This window comes from Dipodomys merriami, unplaced genomic scaffold, assembly GCF_024711535.1.
Source record: "Dipodomys merriami isolate MVZ:Mamm:240054 unplaced genomic scaffold, mDipMer1.0.p SCAF_212, whole genome shotgun sequence".
Classification (NCBI taxonomy): domain Eukaryota; kingdom Metazoa; phylum Chordata; class Mammalia; order Rodentia; family Heteromyidae; genus Dipodomys; species Dipodomys merriami.
This window is the reverse complement of record NW_027203516.1, coordinates 1102593-1120061: the sequence shown is the minus strand read 5'-3', so window position 1 is coordinate 1120061 and position 17469 is coordinate 1102593.

The window sequence follows — 17469 nt, the reverse complement described above, 5'->3', positions numbered from 1 at the left end:
TCTTATTGCTGTAAATAGGCATTCTAATACTAGATTGAAGAGAAGTAGAGAGAGTGGACATCCTTGTCTCATTACTGAGTTAAGAAGAAATGGCTTAATTTTTCACCATTAAGTATAATGCTGGGTGTAGGTTTGTCATAAACAACTTTTATTGTATTGAGGAAAGTTCCATGGATTCCTAATTTTTCCACAACCTTCATCATAAAGGATTGTTGGATCTTGTCAAATGCTTTTACTGCATCTATTGAGATAACCATGTGGTTCTTATCCTTGCTCCTGTTGATGTGATGAATTATATTAATTGATTTGCGTATATTGAACCAGCTTTGCATCACTGAAATGAATCCTGTTTGATCGTGGTGTATGACTTTTTGGATGAATTTTTGAAGTCGATTGGCCAAAATTTTGTTGAGAAGTTTTACATAAATGTTGATCAAAGAAATGGGTCTATAGTTCTCTTTCTTTTATGAGTCCCTGCCTGGTTTTGGGATGAGGGTTATGACGGTAGTGAACATTCTCTTTCAATTTCATTGAAGATATACAGGAATATTGGTGTGATCTCTGTTTTGAAGACCCTCTTTCTATGTTTATTTTTGGAATCGAATTCATTTAATTCTGTTTAAATTTTAATTATTTATTTCCTTCTACTGGATTGGGTTTTGTCTTGCTGCTTTTTACAAGGAGGCTCAGATATCTCATTAAATTGCTTGTTTCAGATCTCTCTGATTTGTTGATGTAGGAATTCAGAGCTATAAATTTGCCCCTGAGTACTGCCTTTACTGTGTCCCAGAGGAACTGGTAGTTTGTGTGTGCATTTTTGTTAAATATAATGAACGTTTGAGTTTCCTTTCTAATCTCTTCCGTGACCCACTCATGATTGAGCAGTGTGTTGTTCAGCCTCCATGTCTTACAGGATTTCCTTTGGTGGCTTTTGGTTTTAAGTTCAAATTTTATTCTCTTGTAGTCTGAGAGAATGCAAGGAATAACTTCAATGTTTCTGAATTTGGACAGGTTTGTTCTGTGGCCAAAAATGTGGTCTATTTTGGAAAATGTTCCATGTGGTGTTGTGAAAATTGTGTATTCTGATGTTGCTGGGTGAAATATTCAGTAGATGTCTGTTAAATTTAGTTGATCTATGCAGTTGTTTAAATCTCCGGTTTCTCTGTTGAGTTTTTGCCGGGTTGATCTATCTAGTGGGGAAAGTGGTGTGTTAAAGTTCCCAACAATTAATGTCTATAGATCTATGTGGGATTTGAGGGAAAGTAGTGTTTCTTGGATAAATTTGGGTGTTCGGTTGCTTGGCGAATAGATATTTAGAATTGTAATATTCTCCTCAATGAGAGAACCCTTAATTAGTATGTAGAAACCTTCTTCATCTCTTCTGAATAATTTTAATGTGAAGTCTCTTTTATCTGATATTAGGACTGCAACTCCCGCCTGTTTATGGGGGCCGTTTGCTTGGTAGATTTTGTTCCAGCCCTTCACATTGAAAATTTGTTTGTATTTATGGACAAGATGTGACTCCTGAAGGCAGCAGTTAGAAGGATCTTGCTTTTTAATTCAACAAGACAGTCTATGTCGCTTAATTGGAGAGTTAAGTCCATTAATGTTGAGAGATAGTACTGAGAGGTATTTGGGAGTTCCTGCCATTTCATTCACCTTCTTGGAGGCTGTGGCAACTTGCTTCTTCCTATGGTTTCTGGACTCTTAGTTTGGGTGCAGTTTCTTAGACTTTATTGTGGTCTTGTTGGTTTTCTATGTGTAGGACATCTTTAAGAATCTTTTGTTGTGCTGGTTTTGTGGATATTGTTTCAATTTTTCTTTGTTGTGGAAGGTTTTTATTTGATCTTTGGTTTTGAAGGAGAGTTTAGGTGGGTACGGAATTCCTGGCTGATAGTTGTTTGTCTTTAGGGCATAGCATACATCATTCCAGGCTGGTTTTGCTTTGATTGTCTCCGCTGAGAAATCTGAGTTGATTCTAATTGGTTTCCCTTTATAGTTGATTGTTCTTTTCTCCTTGACAGCTTTAAGGATCTTTTTCTTGGTCTGAATTGATCCTGTACGGATTATAATGTGAGGGTGGGATGTCCTATTCTGGTCTGCTCTTTTCGGAGTTCTAAAAGCTTCTTGTATCTGAATAGGCCTATCTTTTTGCATATTTGGAAGTTCTCTGCTAGGTTCATGTTAAACAAATTCACTAGACCATTAACATCTGTCTCTAAGGCTCCTCTACCTCCATTATCCTCAGATCGTGTTTTCCTACTGTTGAATACATCTATTGTATTTCTTGGATTTGTCTTGGATGGTTGTATGTTTTTTCTCTATAATATCTAGGCTGTCTTCAATCCCTGAAATTCAATCTTCTGCATGGTCTAACCTGCTATCATGACTTTCTAGCTTCTTTTTGATTTCTTTTTGTTATTGTTGGTCAGCATTGATGGCTCCAAATACTTTGTTGTAGCTTTGTGTTATATCTTGTATGAACTTCTTTACTTCCCTAATTTGGTGTTCAGTGTTTATTAATATATCACTTGGTTGATTGGTTATGCTTTCCTTTGACTCCCTTTCCTTCTGTTGGGTTCCATTCAGCATTCCGTTTGTGGTCTCCCTGACTTCTTTCAGCTCTCTTTATGGATTCCATGAATGCCTTTAGTGATATTTGTGTATTCTCATCCTGCTCTCTCAATTCCTGTATTACTCTTTGATTAGCTTCTTCACGTTCACACAGTTACTGTAGTTCACTTTGCGTGTTCTCAGCATTGTAACGCCATTCCTGAATTTCTCTTTGAATGATTTCAGCCTGATCATGCCATTTCTGACTTTCTCTTTGAGTGTTCTCAAGCTGCTCTTGCAATACCTGTATCAATCTTTTAGCAGCTTCCTCATACTCATGATATTCCTGTATTAACCTTTGTTTTGCCTCCTGTCTCTCCCTATCACACTCATACAGAGTCCTTTTCAGGTTTTCAATCTTTTCATTTACCATGATTACCAATAGTGTTTGTAGAGGTTTTTGGGAACTCTCCTTGTTATCTTTTCTGTCCCCTGATTATCATACCAGGACTTTCCATTTTCTTTGTGTTTTTCGGGGTTGCTCTGCCCATTTGGGATGAAAGTAACACCAGTGTTGTGCTAGCACACAATTTTAAGGCAAGTATTAACCAATGTTGTAGTTGCACATTCAAAAGTCTTCAGATATACTATTTTGTTCAACAGAGATATCTATTCAAAATCAAACAACTATGTATTAATGGGCAACGAACCACAAAGAATAATTCGGCAAAAAGAAATTATTAAATTTAAGGAGAAGTGTGGGTAAAAATAGGCATAGAGGGATATGTAAAGGCAGTGGGAGAGTTAACATAACTAAACCTTAATTTCAAAGCGAGAAATAGGTTGGATAGAATGATAGTAGAGGGAGACAAAAAAGACGAGAGAGAAAGAATAAAAATACAAGAAAAAATATAAAAACAATAATTAAAAATTAAAAAGTGCAAGACTTAAAAATTATGTATAATGAAAACATAATATACAGAGAAGAACGTGGATAGAGTAAGAGAAGGGGAGAGTTAGAATGGAGATGTGAAAAACTTAATAATAGAAATGCTTTATATATTTTATAGGTATAAAGAGGTAGTACTGCTATTAAGGAATTTAATTCTAAGAGGTTTTAAATTGAGTAATAAATTTCTGGATTAAATGTGTACACAAATGGGGACTAAGGTCTAATAATTGACTAAGGGTATATCTGAGTATGAGCAGAACAGCAATTAAGTCACGCAAAGAAGAATGAAAGAGAAGAAAAAGTGAAAAGAATGAGAAGGAAAGAAAAAAATAATCAAATTGTCAGTAGAGCTAAACAAAAAAAAAAAAATTTTAAAGAAAAAACAATGAAAAAAAGTACACACACATATACCCGTAAAATAAAAATTATAAGAGGAAGAAAAAAAAAGTTAATAGAAAACAAAATTTTTTAAGTTAAATATTAAAAATTTAAAAAGTTTTAGAAAAAAAAAGTTACAAAAAAAGAGTTCTTTGATTTTTTTGGGGGGGAGGAGAATGGGAAGATCTTGTATCTGCCTTGTGTCCGTAACCAGTCTCGTGTTGTAGTCTCTAGTCTGCTTGTGGTGTTTGATTTTCCTGTGGCTTAGATGGTTTCTTAAGTCAGTTTGTTAAAGCAGGCAGAAAAATGCTCTGCTTTACCCAGGAGTTTGTAATCCTCCTCGCAAGTTAGTTCAATGGGAGGGAGATCTGCTTTGAGTATCACAAAAGAGGGAGATGGCTGTTTCCTCTAGTTTGGAGATGCTGTGATGAGGCTAGGCTCTGGGTAGGGTTGAGGCCTTTCAGCAAACAACAGCTTTTCTCTGAGGAGCTATTGCTGAGAAACTCAATGAGCCCAGCCATTCTCAGGGTTTATTTTTACTGAATTTCATTTGATTGGCAAGGCTGCAGTAGGGAGGGAAAGCCTCTGGCTTTGTTTACCCAGTGAAGAAAGCCACTCCTTGGGCTGGCACCTGAACTGGGTGACTTTTCCCTGGGGGGAGCTAAGCCTAGCAGGTCAACTTAGGTTCCTGTGACCTGTTAAATTACTCTTGTTTTCTTCCAAGGCCTGAGTTGGAGCTAGCTGCTCAGCCAGGCCTTTGTCAGTAGCAAAGATTGAGATCTCCGGTAGTAGGGGGGAAGGGGTGGCTTTTCCTCCTCTGCTCCCTGAGAACGAGTGAGGATATCAGGCTTCTACTCACACTGGAATCTTGGTTCCTGGGTCGTCTCTGGTCTACAAACTGCAGGATGAAAATATCCACTCCTTGTCAGTTCTTGTTGGTGTTGAGTAGAATCCGCTCTCCTGCTGCGTCTGGCGCCTTTGTCCTAGACTGTCTGTGTTGCAGGTATGGCAGCTACAGCCGCCGCCGCCACCACCATTGCCGCCGCAGCCGTGGCTGCTGGCAAGCACTCAGATATGTCTCCTTGCCTGGATTTTCCTTCTCTGGCCTAACTCTCTGTACAGTGATGGCACACTTGGTGTGATTCTCTGGCTTAGGATTGTTCACTGAAACATTAAAACTGCTTTCTATGCGAGAGCTTGTTTAGCCTCCAGCTTCTCCTCCCCCATCTTCCTAGAACTCTCTTAATGGTAGTTTTACATAAGTATGCTACACTTTTGCACTCCTAAGTGTAATTTTCTGAATACCGGTTATTTCTATGAACCTTTATCTTCTCCTCCCCTGCCTGATTTCTGTCTGTTCCTGCATTGGCCTCATAATAAAATGTAAATAAAGGCTGCTGAGAGCCTAATTGTGCATCATATAAGGACACAGGCCTGGATCCCTGGAAGACCAAAGCGATGGGGCTGAAATGAAGAGACTGATGCAGTATGCACAACAAGCATATCTGAAAAATAAATGAGTAAATAAATGCAGTAGCATTGCATACAGCCTGTTTGCACTCAGGGAGGTAATTTCCACACGTAAGTAAGTAGGGTACTGATCCATAAACTTGGCCTTCTTTTTTTGAATTATTTTTTGTGGCCATCTCAAGGCTTAAACTCAGGTCCCAATGCCTTTTTCAGCTGAAGCTCTACCACTACCACCACAGCTCCACTTCCAGCCAGCTGGTCATTCACAGGACATAAGTGCCTCCCAGGCTTTCCTGTCTGGTCTGGCCTGTATCTCCTGCTTGGTTTTCTCTCTCAAAGCTGGAGCTCTGCCCTCTAGTCCACTGCTCCACTTCTGGTTTTCTGGTGGTATATTGGAGACAAGAGTCTCACTGATTTTCCTGCTAGGGCTGGCATGAAATGGTGATCTCCTGAGGAGGCTTCCAGGAACTTTCCTCTGGGATTCACATACGAGCCGCTCCACACAAAACTTTAGTCTAAATCTCGAGAGGTACTAGAGAAAAACAGAAATAGGAACATGCTTGTAGTGTATTCTAGATACTTAAGGTTGGAGACTCAAAATACTCATAATTATTAGATCACTTTATTGGCAAAAGGAGTACAAGGATAAGTGCACAGAGAGTTGGCCTGCCATGGGACAGCGTTTGATCCTCATACCCTGAGACAGTAAATTCACTTCAGCTCAATTATAAGTGACAGAACTGGCATGTCCTGTGGATATTTGCTTCTAAATCCTGTCACACTCATTTCTCACATTTGGCTTCAAAACTGGGACCAGAGGGGAAGATGAAGAGAGAAAATCCTCTCAGAGAAGCAGCTTTAAAGAACATTGGGTAGTTTACTTATAAGTCCAAACCATTGGAATGGTTGTCCAGATGATAAAATGAAGAAGAAAGGAAAGAAGGTGGCAAGGGCTGCTGACAACAATGTCAGCTCCTCAGGAGGCTGAGATGTAGAGAATCTGAGTTTGAGTACAGCCAGAATAAGAAAGACTTTTGCACAGTTATTTCTAAGACATCACAGAAAAACCCAGAAGTGGGGCTTTGACTCAACCGTAATGCACTACCTTTGAGCAAAAGGAGCTCAGGGACAAGGCCTAGGCTCATGGTTAACCCCAAAACCTGTCCCTTCAAAAAGAACTTTCATCTCCATGTCTTTGTGTAATGTATGGATGTATTCCTATAAGTGAAGCTCCCAAGAAGATATGATGAATGGCAGCAAGCTAAGAATTATGTGTTCAAGACAATGAGTTCATAACACAGAGACTGATATTATGACATTGTATGTTCCAGGTCCCCTTACTGCTCCCAGTGTAGCCTGAGGGTTTCTCAGCATCCCAGCCTGCTGGAAGAAGTCTCCCTCATTGTCTGGACAGGCACACAAAAGGCCTCACTCCTGCACAGCTATGTAACAAACAACTCCATCCGGGCCAATTAGTGAGGAGGAGTGTGGGAGAGCTCTGAAGGTCAGGAGAAAAAGGCCTGTTTGTACCACAAGCTAGCTCTCTTCCCAGTGTTGTGGTTTGACAGGAAGCCTTCATTTGTGCCACGTCCCATGGCAGGCCATTTTCTGTGCACTTATCGTGCCGTTATGAGAGTATATTCCAGTGTTGAGATACAGTGCTCAGTATAATTCAGAGGTCCCTCTGGCAGACAACTAGGGCACTGAACTTAATGAAATGTTTCATTGAGGGTGATGATGGACTTATGATGACTCTCCTAGGTTTCCGAAAGCTTGGGAAATCCAACCACATGTTGGATATCAAAAACTTCCTATCATCTAGGGCTGGTGAAGCTCATTAGGTTTTGAAACCTCTGACCTCTCCTAGTTGGGCCCTGAGTGGCTAGCTTTGGGGGTTGAACACAGGGCCTGGGTACCGACCATGAGCTCAGGGAAGATGTCTAGTGCTTTACCATTTTGTGTCACAGCTTCATTTCTGCTTTCTCTTTGTGTGTGTGTGTGTGTGTGTGTGTGTGTGTGTGTGTGTGTGTGTGTGTGTGTGCGTGTGTGTGTGTACACTAGTCCTGGAGCTTGAACTCAGGATATGAGCACTGTACCTAGTTTCTCTTGTAGAAGGATTTGAGCTTGGTTGTAGTGGTATACCTCTGGTAAGTCAGGTTAGATGGCAGCTGTCAGCACCAGACACCCGGCTTGCTCTGTGATGAGGTATTTGAAGTCGTAACTTTATAGAGTTGGAGTCACAAAATTCAATCTTTTTGGTGCCCATCCTGGGTCTTGAGTAAGGGTCTAGACACAGTCCCTAAGCTTTTATGCTCAAAGCTAGTGCTCAACTGCTTGAGCAACAGCACATCTTCCGAATTTTTATGTGGATGTGGTAGTGAGGAATCGAAACCTGGGCTTTGTATGTACCAACCATCACAGAGCCCCAGGAGTGACAAGTGTATAAACAGAAAACGTGTACTTTGGCATATATATATATATATATATATATATATATATATATATATATATATATACACATATATATGCATATATATATATATATAAAACAAGAGAATATGTTTGTATATTATGAAATTATATATATATATTACTACCAATTATTGACAATTAAATTTTTCCTTCCATTTTTAAGTATCATGGTTGAATACATAATAAAATATTAATTGAAAATTAGTCAATGTGGTATAATTGTTGTGTATAATTTTTTGTATACTCATACACTAACTACTAATTTAATTTTTACTTTTATAACATTTGTATGGATGTATATTGGAATGCAATTCTTAGAATCTCCCGCCAATTATTAGTGGTAGTCCCGGGATTCGACATCCAGGCCTAAGTTGAGATTTTGGGTATGGCTTCCCTAATAGCCAGCCAAACATCAGCATGCAATGTCATGTACACTTTCTGGGCCTTGTCATTTAGATCCATTATGGTCACAATGTAAAGGGAAAAAATGTAAACCCCCCTTCTAGAACTTCTTAGTTTTATCTCTCCCCTTTTTATTCATTTATTTTTTGCCAACTCTGAGATTTTAACTTGGATCATAGGATCCAAGTGTCAGCTGTGGCAGAAATGCCGAGACAGGAGTTCAAGCCCTGTGATAGGCCAAAAATTAATAAAATAAGGCCCTAGCTTGGAATTTGCACCCTTTTTCTGGCAGGCCTGGGATTTGAACTCAGCGTCTGGGTAACTCTGTGGCAATGTGGGTGAAGAAGAAGATCACTGTCCTTGAAGACAAAAAATTCAGACAAGTTCCCAGCACCTGATTTGAAGCCCCAGCACTGGAAAAAATAATGTTCATATATGATATCTATTCACATACATGGGTTTAGTAAGTATGATGTTTATTAGCTTTATTTATTTAGTATTATTACACATATAACATTTCATTTATTACATCCTATCACACAGGATATATTTGCATATGAATTCTACATCATACTGAGACCCAGTAATTTTTTCAGAAAAAAATGTGTCAAAAGTGGCTTCTTAATCCATGAATATATTTTTGACCATGCTGGGATTTCAACTCATGGCCTACAATGGCCACTCCATAAATGGGGTCACAGTCTTAGCACACCAGCCTCTGGAAAACAGCTACCAAGACATTCTGAGGACCTGTGATTGAGCCACAGTAGTGCCTAAAATATATATTGATAGATGTGTAGATTGCTACATATATATGTATATATATATACATATATATTTATGTGTATATGTACATATATAGAGAGAGAGTGAATGTAAGGATATCATTAAATTACATGTATATAATTACCAATTATTAGTTATTAAGTTATGTCTCCATTTAATTAAGTATCATGGTTGAATACTTAAAAAACATTAATTAAAAATTAGACAATATCCTTGCACTAAGGGAATCATACAATGGTGCTAGAATGGAAGATATGAATCCAATAATTTTTGTGTGGCATTCTAAAACAGGATCATGAATTAACTGCAAACTTATTACTTTGATAGCGTTCACATAAATAGGAACAAGTTTGTCAGGATTTCCTCCATTTGTGGGTGGTAGTCCTGTCATTCGAACTTCAGGGCTGGGTAGTTTACTTCGAATGCAAACCATTGGAGTGACACTGTGAAGATTTCAGATTGTCATGATTAAAAGAAGAAGAAGCAGAAGCAGAAGCAGAAGCAGAAGCAGAAGAAGCAGAAGCAGAAGCAGCAGCAGAAGAAGAAGAAGATGCAGAAGAAGAAGCAGAAGAAGAAGCAGAAGAAGAAGCAGAAGAAGAAGAAGAAGAAGAAGAAGAAGAAGAAGAAGAAGAAGAAGAAGAAGAAGAAGAAGAAGAAGAAGAAGAAGAAGAAGAAGAAGAAGAAGAAGAAAATAAACCCAGGTTGTCAATGGCTCCTGTGCTCCTGTATATAATCCTAGTTCCTCAGAAGGCTGAGATGTAGAGAATGCCAATTTGAATTCAGCCAGGGCAGGAAAGTCCCGACACTCTTATTTCTAAGTGATCACAGGAAAATATCCCCATTGGTTGGGGCTGTGGGTCAAGAGTAGAGCACTACCCTTGAGCAAGAGGAGATCAAGGATAGAGCCTTGGCTCATATTTCAACCTTGGACCTGCCAAAGAAAAAAAAGCAGGCAGTAACTCCATGTCCCTGTGTATGGATTGATGATGTATGGATGATGGTCATTCAGCAGATTGCCCATGCCCAGTCCCCCAACTTGGGTAAGCTAGGACAAGTCCTCAGAGAGTCCTAAATCTGAGTCAGTAGCTTGAACAAAGCATCCTTCTCTGCCTTTTAATAACTGAAGCCCCAAAGGCTTACCTGGTCTGGCGTATGAAACGGGTGCATTATGTTCTGTCTGAGGGGTCCCACTAGGATATCCAGCAGCCAGCCACTGCCTCCAGGGAGACAACAGTTCCTAGGTTGTAGGATTTGTCGAAGGTTCTAGTTTCATATTCCCTAACCTTCTGTACAATGTGAGCCTAGATCTCTGGCTATAAGTCATTCACAATTCCTCATTACCAAGTCTCAAACTGGTCCCAACTCCTGGCAAAGATACGAAAGGTTCAGTAATTTCTTTTTTTTTAAATTTTTATTTATTTTATATTGTGAAAATATTGTACAGAGGGGTTAAAATTAGATGGGCAAGATAATGAGTACATTTCTTATCAAGCATTGTAGCCTCTTCCTTTGTTTTCTCCTTCCCATACTTTCCCAGCTTCCCCTTGCCCCCCCCCCATCGTCCTCCACCCACCAAAGTTGTAAAGTTCGTTTTCGACATGAAAACTCGTAATTCTCATTGTTGCAACGGGTCCACCTGTATCCTTATTTAAATGACTTGTTTTTCCCCTTCCCCTCCACAAATTATACCGATATCAAATACAGTGAAAGCAGGGATTATACTGTGAGGGAGGGACATACAAAGCAACAAAGAAATAATCTTATAAATACATTAGAAACAAATGCATGAAAGAAAAAAATCATTTGAATACATATCTTAGGGTTCATTTTCCAAAATCACCTTATCTGAACTTTTCTGCTTGACGCATACATATCATAGATATTGCAAATAAGGCAAACCATGGGACCTATGTTTCTTTGGGGCCTGGCTTATTCACTTAATATAATTTTTTCCAAGTCTTTCCATGTCCTAACAAATAGGAGAAAGATAGGGGAAGATGGAGGAGGAGAAGCTGGAGGCTAAACAAGCTCTCACATAGAAAGCAGTTTTAGAGTTCCAGTGAACAGTCCTAAGCAAGAGAATCACACCAAGTGTGCCATCACAGGACAGAGAGTTAGGCCAGAGAAGGAAAATCGAGGGTGGACACAGATCTGAGTGCTTGCCAGCAGCCACTGCTGTGGTAGCAGCTGCCGTGGCCACCATAACTGCAAAACAGAGAGTCCGTGATGAAGGAGCCAGACATGGCAGGCGAGGGGATGCCACTCAACACCAGCAAGAACCGACAAGGTGTGGACATCTTCATCCAACAGTTCACAGTCCAGTGACAACTTAGGAACCAAGACTCGGCATGAGTAGAAACCTAAAGTACTCGCTCCTTCTCAGGGAGCAGAGGAGGGAAGGCCACCCCTCCCCCTCCCTACTACAGGAGTTCTCCATCTTTGCTACTGACAAAGGCCTGGCTGAGCAGCTAGCTCCAACTCAAGACTTGGAAGAAACCAAGAGTCATTTAGCAGGTCACAAGAACCTATCTGACTTTCCAGACTCAGCTCCACCCAGGGAAAAGTCACCCAGCTCGGGCGCCAGCCCCATGAGTGGCTTTCTTCACTGGGTAATCAGAGCCAGAGGCTGCCCCTCCCTTTAGCAGCCTTGACAATCAATTGAAATTAAGTAAATATGAGAGTGGCTCCTGGCTGGGTTCTTTGAGTTTCTCTCAAACTAGCCCCAAGGAAAAGCTACTGTTTGCTGAAAGGCCTCAACTATACCCAGAAACTAGCCTCATCACAGCATCTCCAAACTTCAGGAAAAAGCTGTCTCCCTCTTTTGTGATACTCAAAGCAGATCTCCCTTCCATCTAACTAACCTGGGAGGAGAATCAAAAAATCCTGGGTAAAGTAGAGCATTTTTCTGCCTGTTTATACAAACTGACTTAAGAAACAATCCAAGCCACAGGAAAATCAAACACCACAAGCAGACAGGAAACTCCAACAAGAGGCTGGTTACAGACACAAGGGAGATGCAGGATTTTTCCCACCCCTCCAAAAAAAATCAGAGAACATTCTTCTTTTTTTTGTACCTTTTATAAAAATTTTTCTTCCAAAACTTTTTTTTCAATTTTAATTTTTACCTTTTTTGAAAAAAATGGTTTTCTAGTAACTTTTTTTTCCTCTTATAATTTTTATTTTAGGGGTACATGTGTGTGTGCGTTTTTCTTTCTTGTTTTTTTTCTTCTTAATTTTTTTTTGTTTTTGTTTTTTGTTTAGGTCTACTGAACTACTGATCTTTTTTTCTTTCTTTCTTATCCTTTTCACCTTTTCTTCTCTTTTGTTCTTCTTTATGTGACTTAATTGTTGTTCTGCACATCCTCAGATAAACCCGTAGTTGATTATTAGACTTTATCCCCCACTGTGTACACCCTTAATCCACAAATTTATTACTCAATTCAAAACTTCTTAGACTTAAATTCCTTAATAGCAGTACTACATCTTTATACCTACATAATATTGTAATTATTTTTATTTTTAAATTTTTCACATCTCCTTTATATCCCTCCACTTCTCTCATTATATCAATGTTCTTCACTGAATATTTTTCACTTCTGCATAATATGTTTAATTATTACTTTTCTAATATTTCGGTTCCTTTTTTTTTCTTTCTCTTTCTTCTTTTTTTCTCTCTCTCTACTTTCATCCTATCCAACCTATTACCTGCTTTGAGATTAGGACTTAGTTAACTCTCCCTGTGCCTTCCCACATCACTCTCTTCCTATTTTTTACCCACACCTTTCCCTAAACCAAATAATTTCTGGTTTACCAAATTTTCCTTTGCGGTTCATAGCCCATTAATATATAGTTGTTTGATGTTGAATAGATGTATGTGTTGAACCAGATTGTATCTGCAGACTATTGACTGTGCAAATAGAGACTTTGGTTGATGCTTGCCTTAAGATAGTTTTCTAACACAAAACGGGTGTTATTTTCATCCCAAATGGGCAGAGTAAGCCGGAACAAGACAAGAAAAATGGCAAGTCCAGGTATCTCAAATTCCACTCATGATAATCAGGGGACCGAACAGATAATGTATAATCCAGAGGCGAGTTCCCAAATAGCTCTACAAACACTGCTGGCAAACATGATAAATGAAAAGATTGAAAACATACAAAGAACTCTGTATGGGCATGATAGGGAGAGAGATGATGCAAACAAAAGATCAATGGAGGCAAACAAAAGGACAATGCAGGAAAAGATTGAAAAACTACAAAGGAATCTGTATGAGCATCATAGAGAAAGAGAGGAGGCAATCCAAAGGTTTATACAGGAATATCATGAACGTGGGGAAGCTACTCAAAAACTGATACAGGATTTGTGTGAGCTGCTTGAGAACACTCAAAGGGAACTACAGGAATGGCACGAACGTGTAGAAGCTAAGCAAAGAATAATACAGGAATTGAGAGAACAGGATTAGAATACACAAAGATCACTAAAGGAATTCATGGAATCCATAAAGAGAGCTGAAAGAACTCAGGGAGACCACAAATGGGATGCTGAATGGAACCAAACAGAAGGAAGTAGAGACCAAGGAAACCATAACCAATCAACTAAGTTATTTGATAATAAACACTGAACACTAAATTAAGGAACTAAAGAAGTTCATACAAGATATAAAACAAAGCTTCAATAAAGAATTTGAAGCCAACAAAGTTGACCAATTAGAAAGAAAAGAAATAAAAAACAGAGTATAAAGTCTTCACAGCAGGTTAGACCATGCAGAAGATTGAATCTCAGGGATTGAAGACAGCTTAGATATTATTGATAAAGAATATACAACCTTCCAATACAAGTTCAAGAAATATAATAGATCTATACAACACTTGGAAGTACCATTACCATCAGAAGTCCTAATCTAAGGATAATGGGTGTAGAGGAGCAATTAGATACAGAAGTTAACAGTCTAGGAAGTTTGTTTAACAGGATCTTAGCAGGGAACTTCCCAAAGGTGCAAAAAGATAGGCCTATTCAGATACAAGAAGCATTTAGACCAGACAAGAATAGAACATCCCACCCTCACATTATAATCCACACAAGATCAATTCAGACCAAGGAAAAGATCCTTAAAATTATCAAGGAGTAAAGATTAATCACCTATAAAGGGAAAACAATTAGAATCACCTTAGATTTCTCAGCAGAGACAATCAAAGCAAGAAGAGTCTGGAATGATGTATGGCATGCCCTAAAAACAAACAAATATCAACCAAGAATACTGTACCCAGCTAAAATCTCCCTCATAACTGAAGGTCAAATAACAACCTTCCATAGCAAGGAAAAATTGAAACAATATATCCCCACCAAACCAGCCCAACAAAATATACATTAAGATGTCCTACACATAGAAAACCAACAAGACCACAATAAAGTACAAGAAACTGCTCCCAAACTGAGAATCTAAGAACCATAGGAAGATCCCAGTTTTCACAGCCCCCATGAAGGTGGATAACATGGCAGGAACTCCCAAATACCTCTCAGACCTATCTCTCAACATTAACGGACTTAATTCTCCAATTAAGCTACATAGATTGTCTACTTCGATTAAAAAGCAAGATCCTTCTATCTGCGGCCTTCAAGAGTCACATCTTGCCCATTAAGTTAAACACATTTTCAATGTTAAAGGCTGGAACAAAATGTACCAAGCAAATGGCCCCCATAAACAGGCGGGATTGGCAATCCTAATATCATATAAAACAGACTTCAAATTAAAATTCTTAAGAAGAGATAAAGAAGGTCACTACATACTAATTAAGGGATCTCTCCTTCAGGAGGATATTACAATTCTAAATATCTATTCGCCAAACAACAGAGCACCAAAATTTATCCAAGAAACACTACTTTCCCTCAAATCCCACGTACATCCAAAGGCATTAATTGTGGGATTTTAACACACCGCTCTCCCCACTAGATGGATCAACTCAGCAAAAACTCAGATCTAAACAACTGTATAGATCAACTAGATTTACAGACATCTACCAAATATCTCACCCAGCAGCATCAGAGTCCATGTTTTTCTCAGCAGCACAAGGAACATTTTCAAAAATAGACCACATTTTAGGCCACAAAGCAAACTTGTCCAAATTCAGAAACATTGAAGTTATACCTTGCATTCTCTCTGACCACAACGGAATAAAATTAGAACTCAACACCAAAAGTCACCATAAAAGTCTGGTAACACATGGAGGCTAAACAACACACTGCTGAATCATGAGTGGGTCATGGAAGAGATTAGAAAGGAAATTCAAATGTTCATGCTATTCAACAAAAATGAACACACAAATTACCAGCTCCTCTGGGACACAGCAAAGGCAGTTCTCAGGGATAAGTTTATAGCTCTGAATTCGTACATCAAGAAATTGGACAGATCTGAAACCAAAAATTTAATAAGACATCTGAACCTCCTTGAAATAGAGCAGCATGATAGACCCCAATCCCGTAGGCGGAAAGAAATATTTAAAATTAAATCAGGACTAAATGAATTAGAATCCAAAAAAAAACTATAGAAAGAATCAACAAAACAAAGAGTTGGTTCTTCGAAAAAATTAACAAAATTGACAGACCCTTAGCAAATCTTATCAGAAAAAGAAGAGAACACACCCAAATTAATAAACTCAGAGATGAGAATGGAAACATCACCAGAGAAACCACCAAGATTCAGAATATTATAAGGGAATACTTCTGAAAACTTTATGCTAATAAGTTTGACAACTTGGCAGAAATGGACCTTTTCTTAGCAAATATTGACATGCCAAAACTAAACCAAGATGAGTTAAACCAGCTTAACATGCCCATATCAAACATTGAAATAGCAACAGCAATAAGAGACCTTCCATCTAAGAAAAATCCAAGACCACATGGTTTTACAGCGTATTTCTACAAGGCTTTCAAAGCAGAGCTCACTCCAATACTCCTCCAACTCCTCAATGAAATTGAAAGAGAAAGTTCACTACCGAACATATTCTATGAAGCCATCATAACCCTCATCCCAAAACCAGGCAGGGACTCATCAAAGAAAGAGAACTATAGACCCATTTCTTTGATGAACATTGATTCAAAACTTCTCAACAAAATTTTGGCCTATCGACTTCAATAATTTATCCAAAAAATCATACACCATGATCAAACAGGTTTTATTTCAGGGATTCCAAACTGGTTCAATACACGTAAATCAATTAATATAATTCATCACATCAACAGGAGCAAGGATAAGAACCACATGATTATCTCAATAGATGCAGAAAAAGATCCAACACCCCTTTATGATGGAGGTCATCTCCAGTGATTTCTGTGAGGAAAAATGTATGCAAATAAGTCCCACACTCATAGCACCTGTTAGAAATGAGCCTTGGGCTTCCACTGAGGCTTAGTGATAGCGTGCTTACCTAACAAACCTAGCCCTGGGTTTGATTCCTCAGTACCACATAAACAGAAAAAGCCATAAGTGGCACTGTGGCTTAACTAATAGAATGTAGCCTTGAGCAAACGCAGCTCAGGAACATGTCCAGACCCTGAATTCAAGCCCCAACACTGGCAAAAGAAATGTGAGCTTGGTACGACATACTCGTCTGGGACTCAGAGCAGGGCTGAGGTTATAGGTGGGAGGTAGCGGGCAGCTGCTGGTGGCTCACCCCTGTAATCTTAGCTACTCAGGAGGCTGAGATCTCAGGATCATAACTGTAATCCAGTGCAGACAGGAAAGTCTATATGAGACTCTTCTCTAATTAAGCACCCAAAAACTAGAGCTGTGGTTCAAGTAGTAGAATTCTAGCTTTGAGCATAAAACTTAGGGATAGCGTCCAGGCCATGAATTCAAACCCTAGGACTGACAAGGTGGGTGTGGAGGTGGGATACCATCTGAGGTCAGAAAGAGGCAGACAGGTACCCAGGAAGGGGATAGAGAAAGATGGGGGAAAATTACAGGCGCGCGCGCACACACACACACACACACAGACCCAGACACACACACACACACACACGGACATTCCAAGGACTCAGCAGTTCCTGAGAACAGAACCATGAAGTCCCTCCATTAGGATCACATCCATCCTGTGAGAAGACAGCACTATCATACTCAGACTAACGATAGACACAACATTGATCCTCTCTCATATCTGTAATGTCTCATAACCCAGCATGGAATTTCCTACCGTACACACTACTATGTGGAAAACTCAGGCCGCCACTTTGTTTATTGTTGATCATGGGGTTTGAACTCGGGGTCAGGATGCTGTCCCTCAGCTCTTCAGCTGAAGATGAGTACTCTAACTCTTGAGCAACAGCACCACTTCCAGTTTTCTGATGGTTCAGTGGTTATCAGTATTACAGACTTTCCTTCCCTAGCTGACTTTGAACCTTGGTCTTTACAGTTTTATGAGTAGCTAGGTGACAGTTGTGACCACCGGCGGCACCTGGCT